Raw genomic sequence first — 11,073 nt, forward strand, 5'->3', positions numbered from 1 at the left:
TGGATATAGATTTGGTCTCCCATGGTAATTTTTTATAAGCCCGGCCGAAGGCCGCCAACGCAGAAAGATGTTCCGCGCAAAATTACTATGGATCCCACCCCCGGTTTCGGAGGTACCCGCGGGTCTTTTTTTGGTTTTTCGTTAATATTTTTGAACGAATTAAAATTTTAATTTTCCGCCTTCGGATTATTAATACTGATGTCAAGACGCGTCGTTTGACACCTCTCTCGATATTTTTGGTAGCGTATTAGCAGTCGACCCCTCAACTAGACTATTACCTGCGAAAAAATACTATGGATTCCACCCCCGGTTTCGGAGCGCTACGGTGCCATTTTTCAGTTTTTTGAGAATATTTTTTGACAGAAATAAAATTTTTAATTTTCGCTTTCGGATTCGTCGTCCTGAGTCCAAAACGCATTTTTTTGACACCTCCCGATATTTTTGCACGAGTTTTTGCAGTTGTGAGCTAAAGTAAAGAATTACCCCGCAAGATCAAGGAAGAGGAAAAATTGGGAAAAAACTTGTGGCGTTAGCTTCCCTAAAATGGCTTAACTTTTTCGCTCCATTTTCAGGCCTGTGACCTTATTGTGGGAGCTCAGAGAGTAAATTTGATGCCCAACTCCACTCCATCGCTATATTTACCGTCTTTGATGTAAATATTGTTTCCCGAATGTTGTAAGATAAAAAATATAATATAATTTTATGTATGACTTAGCAGTGCTAATCAAGAGTTTGCAAAAAACGGAAGTTGTCTCATCGTCCCCAACCGCCATTCCTACAGTTATCTCCCAAAATATCGGACAATACTTTCGCCGCTACAAAGTGAAGGAAGGACGAAGGATAAATAATAAAGTCCCTTCTACATGTTCGCTTTTTTTTAAGTGACACCGTTGGAGCGAAAGGTCAATACTTCGCACGGAACAGCTGCAGCACACAAACGGATATGCATTATGTACCACGAATAAGCCGTGAAACCCAGACGTTGTAACCTCCCCTAGTTTCAGGGCCACCATTAGTTTACAAAGAGCGAAAATATGCTATACAAGTATACGCAAAACGGCCCTTATCAGGGCCACCACTAGTCAACAAAGAGAAAAAAAATGCTAAACAATTATACCTACGAAAAGCTGCCCTTATCAGGGCAACAAACAGTTTGCGAAGAGAAAATATTGCTAGAGAATTATGTTTTAAATGCTATAGATTTACTTTTGGATTATTTATATCATCCATATTATGACAAGAAAAAAATTGGAGTATAACCGACACTGGGGTTGAAAACGGAAATATTCCAAGCCGAACTTTTACCGTAGCAGGTACCGATACCAGATCCAACCTAAAGCCGAAATTCCGGAACCGTAATTGAAGTCAGTACTACAACCGAACTAGTATCCAACACAACCGTGCTTTTTTTTAATTAAAAAAGATTACATCTAAAGACATGGAGTACATATTCTTCAAAGAAATCTGCACCTCAAATACCAACACGACGAGTTTCCAACATTTAACGTTATTATGTATCTTCGATATTTATTAGGTTACTAAATTACTTAATTTTTACTTTGCAAAATACATGAAATTTTAAAATAAATCAGTACTTATTCATGAACATACTATTAGCTCAGCATTTTATATACAATCTCATCCCAAATTTTCAACATCTCTTGGAGACAGTAACGTTAGCACTCATACATACATGTATTGAAAATAAGGTCCACTACAAAAAACATTTAGCAATAGCATTTCCCAATATAATTTTAATACTACAAAATAACGGCCTTGGGCAGATAAAGTAGGAACAATATAATTCCAAAAAAGTTGTATCTCACTTTACATTAAACTGCTTAGAAATACATATGTACACTAAAAGATGCATGCAATACAAAATGGTCCCTTATTTATATATCATAAACAAAATTAATGTTGGTTCTAGCACCATCTCCCATAATGGAGACATTTCACGTAAACGTTCGACATGTTTGATGCAGGTATCGGTAATATAATTAATCTCTTCAATGGTGGTAAAACAACCAATACCAAACCTATAAAAATTTAACAATAAATTACTTTCAAATTAACTAAACAATTCAGTACAGTAAACTCGTATACCTTATTAAGCTATGTGCCAAATTCTCATCAGTTCCAATCGCACGTAGGTTCCAGTGATGCAGAAGTACATGCTGAGGCACTAGACAACGCCACATCTTTTAAGGCCATAAGTAATGATAAATTTAATAAACCACTATACCTTTGCTCTGCATCACCATTACATATGTATACCATATGATAATCTTGAAGTGATGCGATCATATAAACGTTTCGACAGAAAATCTATAAATTTCTTATCATATTCCATTTCTTTGAGTGCAAGATAACATGCAGCACCAAATCCAATAACAATAATCCGAAGGCGGAAAAGAAAAATTTTAGCTCGTTCAAATGATATTCCCAAAAAACCGAAAAATGACCCCGGAGTGCTTCGAGACCGAGGTGGGATCCATAGTATTTTTGCGCTGGCGGCCTTCGGCCGCGCTTATAAAAAATTAATCTGGGTGGGTCCAACACCGGGTTGGAGACCAAAACTATATCTGCGGAAAACACTTATGTCCACAATTTTTTTTGTGGGTACAAATATCATCAACATTACAACGCGCATATGAAAACTTTCAATTGAAAATTTTCAACTTCTTTTGTAAATATCTCTTGTCCAACACAAAATATGGTAATAGTCTAGTTGAGGGGTCGACTGCTAATACGCTACCAAAAATATCGAGAGAGGTGTCAAACGACGCGTCTTGACATCAGTATTAATAATCCGAAGGCGGAAAATAAAAATTTTAACGCGTTCAAAAGATATTAACGAAAAACCGAAAAAAGACCCGCGGGTACCTCCGAAACCGGGGGTCGGATCCATAGTATTTTTGCGCAGAACACCTTTCTGCGTTGGCGGCCTTCGGCCGCGATCATAAAAAAATAACCCTGGGCTACGCCATGCCAAGTCCGGGTGTGTGGTATAACCGTGGCTACCGCCACGGTGATGCACAATTTTTTTTGGGGGTACCAACACAACAACAACCACATGGAAATCGCCAACTTCAAATGCAAATATCTCCGGACAGAGATATTTTTCTTTTCCGCCATCGGATTATTGTTCTCGAGATTAATACGCGTCGTTTGACACCTCTCTCGATATTTTTGGTAGCGTATTAGCAGTCGACCCCTCAACTAGACTATTACCCAAAATATTTTACCTCCGCCTTCTGATTATTGTTGTCGAGGTCAATGCGCGTCTTTTAACACTCCTCTCGATATTTATGGACTCATATTATCAGTGTCATGCTGTCGTATAGCATTACCAAGAGTTGATGCGCTGGAAAGGTTGAAGAAGTGATTCAGCTCCTATATGTAAATAAATAATAACAATTAATTAAATATATATCATTTAGAAATCAGCTAATTACCTTTATTTTCCATTTAAAATGTCTTTTTTCTCCAGCTTCATCAGCAAACCAACTTTTTTCTTTTTTTGTTTTGGCTTTGTTGACGAAAATTACATGTGACATTTTTCTTCTTCCATCACTTTTGACAGAAGAAACTGAAAGAACGATTGGCAGTTTATATACAATCGGCAACAACAAAATACACGGGAGGGTTGCATTTTCGCTAATGCTTCTACCTGGTAATTGTACCATGTAACAAAACGAAATCAAATCGTTTATGTTGATTATTAATTTCAAACTATGCTGGCAAAGCTGATTGATGGCGGAGTCATTAAAGGGAAAGCATCAGCCAAGCTGATTGCAACTTTTCTCATGAATTTTGACAGTACGAACATTTCTCAGAGTATTTTTGACATTACCACCAATGAATTACACAAACAAATTACCACCTTGGAGTCCGGTGGATGCTATCTACACTGATAAGTAACTGAGTACTGAGTAAGTTATCCCCGCTGGGTATGCTTAATCAGTTTCTCGAGTGGACTAAGTCTTATCTTACCATTAGGGTTAATTATGTTGTTGTTGACGACGCGAAATCATCTCCTTACATTGCTACTTCGGGGGTACTTCAGGGTAGTATACTGGGACCGTTATTATTTTTAATATTTATTAATGATGACAGTTCCTGTTTTAAGTTCTGTCATCATCTTTTCTATGCTGATGACTTGAAGATATTCATGATGGTAAAAAGTTACAGTGATATTGAAATTATTCAACATGAGCTTAACCGTTTCGATGACTGGTGTAGACGAAATAAGCTAGTCTAAACGTTGACAAATGGTGCTCCGTTACTTACCACAAAACGCGAACGCCACTTCAAAAAACGCGAGTACTCCATAAATAGTATAGGGAATACTCCTTTAGGAGTATAGGAGTGTTCCAAAACTAATCTGTACTCATACAAAAAATGTGCTCCAATTAACATTGCGATGTCCTAGGAGAGGAGTAGGTGATCCCACTATCGCTTTGTTTGTGAGTATTCCATAGAGTACATACGTGAGAGTACTTTCCAAAGTACTTTCACTGTAGTACTCCATGGAGTACCCACAGAGGATCATATGCCAAAGTACTAAAGAGGAATTGTGTCGGAAAGAATTATCGGAGTGAATTTAATTTAAAATGAAAGTAAATGAAGAGGGGCAATACAAATTTTATATTTTGTACTACGAATATTTTTATGTTACTTAGCATTTGCGTGAATAAAGAAACTAATATTTCTCTATACTATAGTATGTATCAGTGATGATAATTATGGTACATTTTCGGTACATTTCGCTTCCCGAAAGTACGTTGGTACTACATTGACATATTTGGTACATTTTTGTAACATACAGTACTACACTTCAAGTCGTTTGCAAAGCAGCTCTGAATGTACAAAAAAATTTTAAATTTTTCGAAGAAAATGTATAGTTAAGTTGTTTTGTTGCCGAGCACAATTCACCATTTGCAATTATGGATCATTTAAATATGCTTATGAAAAATAGCATAACTGATTCTAAAATTGTGAACAAATTTTGCATCAATAGAATTAAAGCACAGAAAAAATAACTCAAATAACAGGGCCAGAAAACTATAAATCCATAATTGCATTTTGTCAGAAGAATTTTTACTCTTAATAATAGCTGAAACGACTGATATATGCATTAGATTGGGTCGAGTTATTAACCGATATCGCGCCATCCATTTTTCGACAGGATTTGGGCTCAGGAAAAAAAAAAATCCACTACGCATACCCAAAAAAATAATTTTCGAGCCTACGAAATTTCAGCAATTTTTTCGATTTTTTATACATTATTTTATTTTTTTTCATTCCCAAGGCTCCAAATCATTTTTTATGTATTTTTTTCGTGTAAATTGGCAAATGCAAAATTGGTAAATGCAGTTTTTTGAAAATTAGAAGAATTTTGGTCCACAAATCGACTTTTTTTCGCAGGCGCGAAAATTATTTGTTTGGGTATGCGTAGTGGACCTTTTTTTTCTGAGCCTATCGAAAAATCGATGGCGCGATATCGGTTAACTTTCTTCCATACAAATCGACCCAACCCCATATGTATATCAAAAAATTTGGCAGTTTTAATTCGAATTTTTGATAAAAAGTGCATTGATAGATTTTTATATTTGATACCTTTGACGGATTGTAGTACGGAGGGCATTTTTAATGCCATTATTAAATCTTTGAAAGACAATTCAATGCCACTTGAAAAAATGATTGGTTTCACTACCGACAATTTCTCGGTCATGATGGTAGCAAAAAGCGGAGTACAAGCAAGGCTGGAGCAAGTTGTTCCAAATCTGCATGTTAATGGATGTGTTCGTCACATTTTAAATTTAGCTTCAATGGCCGCTTGTGAGGTATTTCCCAACAAAATTGATAAATCTTTAAAAGACGTAAACTATCATTATTGTAACAGCCCTCTTAGGAGGGCAGACTTTAAAGAGTTTTCAAGAACATTTCGATACAGAAATGAATGTTATACTAGTTAGTTATGGGCTTGTTTCCGAAATCTGCATTTGATAAAACAGAGAAAATTAATTCTGAATTTATAGCTTTAGCAGAGCATGAGAGCCTTAAAAATTCAAGAATTTAAATATATGCAGTTTTGGGAAGAATTAAGATCAGTTAAAAATAAATTAAAATAAAATAACTTAAATTAAAATGAAAAAATCCATTTATCATCCCTGGTATGTATACATAAAACCAGTGCGCGGTTGCATTTTATCAGAGTAAAATTTTATTATCAGTTATTTGTTTCCATTCCATATAATTCGCACCAACACCAATACACAGATTTTGACAATTTGAACAGATATATTTTGTTGCTTTACAGATGAGCCAACCATATAATTGAACTTTGCAAACGCATTGCAAAGGAGTATTGTTAGAGTACTCCAACATGAAGAAAATGGAACACGTAATCCAACAATTTTTGCAGGGGCTCCTTCAATCCTCGTATTTCATTTCGAATTTTGCTCTAAATTCTCTTACCAAATTAAGGATCTTGGTGTTGTGTTCGATTGCAATTTCTTTTTTACAGAGCATCTTAACTTTATTATACCTCAGGCTTATGCCGCTCTTGCCTTTATAAAACGGAATAGTTGTGAGTTTAAGGATCCCTACACGAAAAAAATATTTTATTATGCTTTTGTTAGGTCCAAGCATGAGTATGCGGCCATAGTTTGGAATCCCTTCTACGCTATCCATTCGAATAGACTTGAATGTGTTCAAAAAAGGTTCCTGCACTTTGCTTTGTTCCAATTAAGGTTTGACTTGCTATTCCTTCATATATTTCGCGCTGTAGATAGATTGATATGCAAACTCTTGAGGTTAGAAGAACAATTTCTGGACTCTTGTTCCTCTATGGCCTACTTAATGGGAATATTGATTAACCTCCTTTGCTAGAACTCATAAAGCTTAATGTTCCATGTAGATCTTTACGTCACTGTGATCTCTTTCATATTGAATATTGTAGGCGCAATTATGCTCAGTATGAGCCAATAACACGAATGCTAACTTTACTATAATAATATTCATGTGGAAATTTTTTCCAATTTTTCTATTTTTAAGTCCTTGCTTGTTTAAAGTTGTTTTATAATTGTAAGTCAAGTTTTATTTTAATAATGTATTGTTATCTAGTCTGTAAGGTTTTGTAATACCATAGACTAAATATATATAAATAAGTAAATACATGGCCCATAATATGTATTGAACTCATGTTGAAATTCAGATAGCTTATTTAAGTACATGGCGGAACTATGTCAACTTTGCCAGGTCTTTAAAAAATAAACAGCCTTATTGAACTTCGCGTGAATGCAATTCCCAATGGAAAAATTCCCACATTTGTTCTGTTCTCATTGTGAACTTCACATGTGAAAAATTTCCCATTTTCGAAAAATTACCCTAACCGTCAACAAATTTTTTTCCACGTGAATGTATAGAATTTGTTCGCAAAACTGAAAGGGGGGAACAACACTCGATAAAATTTAAGGATTGTTTATTGCTTATTAAACTTAGTTAAGAATTATTTTATATCACATTAGGTCTATAAACAAAACTCAGTTGACTTTCTTAGTAAGCACTATGGCCGAAAATCCTGAAATAGGAAAAGGCTTCCAAAACAAAAAATAAAGATAAAGATATCAATAGCATGGGCCCACCATCAAAATCAATCTCCGATTGGAAAAAGGTGACTATCAATGCAATGTGGCTATGGAATGTGCCATAATTTATATAGCCATTGCTTACAGGTTTGGATTGATCAAAAACGATACGTACGAAACAAGGCTGTCGAAAATACCAAAAATAGGAAAAAGACCGTTGGAGGACCTTGCAAGCAACATGTTTTTTCTGTATTAGAACAGTCAATTTCGGATATAACTGCGTCAGTAGCAGCTGCGGAAGGTGTCGAAGATGGCAAGCCTTTTGGTTTGAATGCAACGAAATCAACTGGTAAGCAACGTGAAAATAACAGTAGTGATGAAGACAACAGCTCTAGTGAGGACTCTGAAGTGGAACTTAGTTGCATGGACAATAGCTTGGACGAAAATAGTACCGAAACTGCCGGTGACACGCAAAGGGAAAGTGCTTTGCCTGCACAAAAAACCAGCCAGCAAACTCGCAAAAAATTAATCCTTCAGAGCTAAGATGTTCAAAAAGAAATGAATGACAACGTCAGAAAGGGCTTGGAAATCCAGTCATCACTATACTGAAATAGAAGGCCACTTAAAGGAATTAAACCAAGGCCTCGAAAACTTTCAAAATATTCAAAATAGTTTACTAAAGGAAACAAAACGCCACAATTCGGAAATTGAACGGCTCAGGAAAATTGAAGTTGACCGTAAACTCATTCTTATAAACAGCCAAATAGAGGTTCAGAATTTGAAAATACTAGCTGCAAAGAAAAGCTTAGGCATTAATTAGAATGTTTCGAACGTTTTTGTAAAAAAATGAATTTTAAGTACTTTATTTTTTCAAATTGGTAAAGCAATATTAACAATAAAGCCGCTTTTGAGCTAATACAAATCAGACATTTCTTTGAAGAGTGTCATTCAATTATAAAAATATTTTGTCATAAATTTACTAAGGCAATTGCCTATATTTGCTCTAATACGCTTAGCCTCATTGAGGTATGATGAATGCGATTCAGATTATTTAAACTGCACGTGTTCAGAAATTTCCGGTTGAGAAGCTCTATTTGAAATAAAAGGTGTGTCATCGCACCGATACTTTAAGCATATATTGTGCAACGCGCAACAGACATTAGTAATTTGAGCTGCTTTCTTAGGCGAATAATGTAGCCCCCTGGCTCCTAGTACACACCTCAATCTATTTTTTAAGACGCCATTGGTCCTTTCCACAATGTTACGTCCAGAAAAAGTGTTTATTATTCCTAGGGCCTATAATTCTAATGTGTGTGCCATCTATTCAGCCAATAATGCCTGGGATATTAAATTGTTGATGAAAATCCAAAGCAATTTCACGCATTTCGTCTTTAGTAGGCCATTTTATCCACTGATTGCAAAGGCACTCCTCAAAAACATGCAATACTTCAGACAAGACGTGGCTAAAACTTGACTAAGATAAGCCAACATCCACTTGCCTCCCTACTCATTTTTGGTATGCTCCTTCACCAAAATATCTTAGAGCAGCTGAAAGCTTTACGACTGTGTCTATTGCAAAACGTTTACGTGCCACTGGCAGACCACTGTGCAATACATCCAACAAATATTTGAACGCCGGCTTATTTATTCTATACAATTGGTGAAAGCTATTTATAAATAGTTAAAACGCGATTATTTATTTGGTTTACGAGTATAATTATTTGCATGTTTACCTTGCATTGGGTAATTCAAGGGGATTACACTTGTCACGTAAAATCCTCCTGGACACTCGTTCAGCCAATTGCTGACTGTATTAGTTTCTTCTTCAATTAAACAAAGGCGCAAGTAAGCACTAATCATTACAATTTTAATATTTAACGCAAAAATAAAAATGTTTGACTACACAACAGCAATTTTTTCTGCAAAAATTTGTAAACAAAACATGAGTGATGTTCACAATAGCATATTCGAAATTCGAATATAAGGATTGATTCACATTAAATTAACGATAGGAATTTTTTGTTCATGGGAAATAAAAAATTCATGGGATTGATTTATTCACATGAAGTTTACAATAAGGCTGAAAGTTTGGGTACAATACCTTATCAAAATCTAAAACATTTTAACAGCAAAATATCGGCCTGTGATCGTTTGCGATTGTACCTTGCAAGTACTAGCAATACATGTAGAAGTAATATCATGATTAGCCGTGTTTTTTTTTACACGTATATACGTTCACGCTTGCGCATAAAGCTGCATACATTGGTCCTTTATCGGTAACCGTATCGGTAACCTTATAACAGCTGATTCGACCAACCTTATGAGAATCAATGCAATCGATTATTGGTGCCGCTAAGGTCCTAACCGTATCGTAGCCAACCAATTGGTTTTTGGTTTACCATCGTAACGATAAACAGCAAACGGCACCAATGACTACAGCTTAAAAAAACGCTTATCCTCACTTGGATAATGCTTAGGACACCCATCTAGCAGGAACTAGCTACAGAACATGTTGTATAGAAAAGCGGAGACACAAACCTATGTTGGACATAGTGTATAAGCTATAGCTGAATCGGTTGCGATGAATCGAGGTGAAACACACGACACATATTTCAGTTGCATATGATTATAATGCGTATTCAAATTAAAGGGCTAATTAAACATCCTTAACCATAACGCCATAGTCGTAAACATACCCATATCCATAACCATCTCCCATGTGATCGATTAATGGTGCCTTAACCTAAAAATCCTGAAAATTTCATAAAAATGAAGAAAACGCAAAAAATTACAAGCATATTCCACAAAAAATAAGTCTCTTAGTCAAAACGTATCCAAAACAATAAATAAAATAGACATATATGTAATACTCCTATATTGCTACAAAAAGCTAGGTACATCCCCAAACATCAGAGTGCCGATATATTGCTATTTAAACGTTTCTGTTTTTGTATTCAATAATCCAATGTACCTAAATTTAAATTTTTTCTTGTCACACTTATGCTGCTAGAATCACAAAAATTTTGTAGGCTGTCTTGTTTTGATTTCGAATTCAAAACTCGTTGCGAGCATTTTCTATTAGCAATATAGGAGTATTACATATATGAAAATATCCAAAAAGTTAATAAATTCACCAACTCAAATATTTTTAGGTTATGGATATGGCGAAAAACCAAAAACCAGTTGGTTGGCTATGATATGGTTATGGCATTAGCGTTATGGTATGGCGCCATTAATCGATTACATTGATTTCCATAAGGTAGGTTCGATCAGCTGTTTTATCTGGTTATGGTTATATGGTTATAAGTCACCATTAATTGGCCCTTTATGAGTACTAATTTTCTGCGCAGCAATTTCAGAAGAGTAGATAAAATTTAACGTTTAGCAGTCCATATATAGTTTAGGCGTAAACGTATATAAAAGAAAACACAGCTATTATTTCCAGTAAACCGCTGAAATACAAAATGATAAAAACTAG

The 11,073-nt window shown here is 35.3% G+C and overlaps 1 long non-coding RNA gene across 1 annotated transcript; it reads right to left on the reverse strand.

Moving 5' to 3' along the window:
• Positions 1-1,597: 1,597 nt before the first annotated feature.
• Positions 1,598-2,767, reverse strand: LOC137244070 (uncharacterized). Its single transcript, XR_010950787.1, has 3 exons — positions 2,246-2,767; positions 2,107-2,185; positions 1,598-2,039 (listed from the first exon to the last, which is right to left on the reverse strand). It is a non-coding gene; the product is annotated as an uncharacterized lncRNA (long non-coding RNA).
• Between the last annotated feature and the right edge of the window lie 8,306 nt (positions 2,768-11,073).

Source organism: Eurosta solidaginis, chromosome 1, assembly GCF_040869045.1.
Source record: "Eurosta solidaginis isolate ZX-2024a chromosome 1, ASM4086904v1, whole genome shotgun sequence".
Taxonomy (NCBI): domain Eukaryota; kingdom Metazoa; phylum Arthropoda; class Insecta; order Diptera; family Tephritidae; genus Eurosta; species Eurosta solidaginis.